This window comes from Helianthus annuus, chromosome 17, assembly GCF_002127325.2.
Source record: "Helianthus annuus cultivar XRQ/B chromosome 17, HanXRQr2.0-SUNRISE, whole genome shotgun sequence".
Lineage (NCBI taxonomy): Eukaryota > Viridiplantae > Streptophyta > Magnoliopsida > Asterales > Asteraceae > Helianthus > Helianthus annuus.
Genome location: NC_035449.2, coordinates 56,768,185 through 56,770,660, shown reverse-complemented (window position 1 = coordinate 56,770,660; position 2,476 = coordinate 56,768,185). Strand labels below are relative to the sequence as shown.

The 2,476-nt window shown below is 34.1% G+C and overlaps 1 long non-coding RNA gene across 1 annotated transcript; it reads left to right on the top strand.

The window, feature by feature from the left end:
- The first annotated feature begins 1,553 nt into the window (after positions 1–1,553).
- LOC118489298 lies at positions 1,554–2,014 on the top strand. The gene is made up of 2 exons (XR_004887117.1): positions 1,554–1,678; positions 1,764–2,014. It is a non-coding gene; the product is annotated as an uncharacterized LOC118489298 (long non-coding RNA).
- Positions 2,015–2,476: the final 462 nt, after the last annotated feature.

The following is a 2,476-nucleotide window of genomic DNA, read 5'->3' as shown; positions in this document are numbered from 1 at the left end:
GTAATCGGAATTATGACAGATTGTCGACATATATCACAAAAGGTCATCAAAGGACAAATGATAGAAGGGTAAATAACCATATTTTAACATGTGTAAGTATATGGTTTTAAGTGTTTATTATCCTAAAACATGTTACTTTGAGTTTTATCTGATTCAAAGGTACCCGGAGCTTAATGGATGGCTTAACGGGAGGTTTTTGGGAAACATTATGAAGGTTTGGAAGTTCATACGAAAGACGGGAGTTGAAAAACGTGAAACCGGGCAAGAAACTAGTAACCAGCTTTAGTCTGGCGCAACCTGGTGCCAGTTCTGGCGCAATACAGCAGATTTCCAGCACCCAACACCACCTTGCGACAGGTGTGGCGCCACCCTGCTCCAAGTGACGGATAAACATGGGAAAATTTAGTTTTTCACCCTATTTAAATATATCTTCAACACTAAACACAAATACCTTCAACGCTAGTCATGCAATCCAGATCCAAGACAACCATAGAAGATTCAACCATAATGATGAGTGGCTAATCTCACTCGTGATCTCCTTAGGGTGTAGGGTTTGTAATTGATGCTTTTGATACTTGTTTAAACCAGACTTTTGGGATTGAATCTGTAATCCCTTAAGTTATTGTTAGACTCAATTATGGTTTTTCGTTTAGAAGATTTGATTTTGCTGAAACTTCAAATTCATTAGTTTTTTGGTCTATGATTTGTTTATTGATTTATGTTTCATATAATTGAATTGGTGTTGTGTGAATAGGACCTCTTAAGTTCGGCTCCTTATCTAACACTTGATCAACTATATACATAGTTACCATTAATGGTTTTCGACTAGGTAAATGATATGATTTAATTTATACATATTTTACATGCGATTATCCTTGCGTTTTTGTCGAGCTTTATCATGAAATTAATGTAATTTGGCACTTAATTGAAGTATTCGTGATTTTTAGAAGCTTTTGGAAACCGAAGCAAATAATAGAAGCCGAGAATTCAAGGCACACGAGTTGAAAGAGATTGAAGAAAAGTAAAATTTGGTTAAACTGGATCCATTACGCACCATAATGCTTCACACATTACACCCTGTAATGGTACCTCGTACCAGGAAATAAGATTTTAATGAAGTACCTTATTTTACACGTAACAAACCATAATGCATATACCATTACGCCCCGTAATGCTAACAGTGAAGAAAAATTAATATTTCTTATTTAACGAACGCGAAGGCTACAAATGGAGGGTCGGTTTTGGACGACAACAGAGGCTATTGAGGTAATAATTTGAAGGAAGGGTGAAGTCTTGGAGCATCCATTTGAAGGCTTTCAAATTGGAGTACTCGGTTTGAGTTCTTTCGTGACTTTGTTCTTTTCATTCAACTTGTAATATTTGAACTTCTACCTCTTGAGTAGAGGAGAGGCCCCTTTCCATCACACCACATCACCATATATCACACCTCAAAAATAATGCCTTGATTTAAGCAATATTTGTGAACATGCATAGTAGATGATATTCAATAGTCCATAAAAATATAGTTGTGTCTCCACTATATAATTCAAACTATTTTCATTCATCTGTATATTAAATAGGAGTAACAGATTGAAACGTCATACAATGGCGAGGCTCATGAAATCACATGTGAGGGTCTTCTGTATAAGCTTTCTATTGGTGTTTGTGTGTTATTGGTGTAAGTTCTACATGTATAACCATTTTGTCATGTTATTATTTTTAGATAAAAATCTTAGTTAATATTATTAGTTTTGGATCTATAGGTGAAAAAAATGAACACCAGCACACGCAAGCATTTGGAGTTCCATCGCCACCGAAAGACTGTACTCCACATTGTTTTGAATCACAAAATACAAACATGTGGATTTGTTGCGATAAAACCCACGGTAGTAAAGCGTCATGCGAGGTAGTCTGTAAGACAAAGAAAAGTTGTTGTTAGGTACAAAAATAACTGGTATTGTTAAGGATTAGTTATATTACATAATAAAGATTAAAAATATAATGACAATCTACACACTGACGTTGTTAAACGATAACTTTGCAATACAGAAACAATATATATTAACACACGGTTGTGTTACTAGTATTTCTTTTATCTTAGACTGTACATAAAAGCACTTGTGGGACAAATAAGTAACTAATGCAAGTCTTGTTATACTAATAAACTTTAACAACGACTTCTATTATTCATTGGTTACCTACAATTACAAAACAAAATTCCAAAACATGGTTGTCTCATATGAATTATAACACACATAGTGTTTAAATACATGCTATTAGTATCAACTAAAACACATTAACTAAATAGGACGAGTTTATATAAATATTAGAGTTTGAGTTTTTTTTCATCATAAATATTTAGTCCTTATCGTCATCATGTAAAGAAACTAGTAAACATGTCCAACAAAATCTGATCGAATCGAAGGTTGTGATGCGTTTATATGCTGCGTAATTCCCTACATCTCCTCTCACGTTT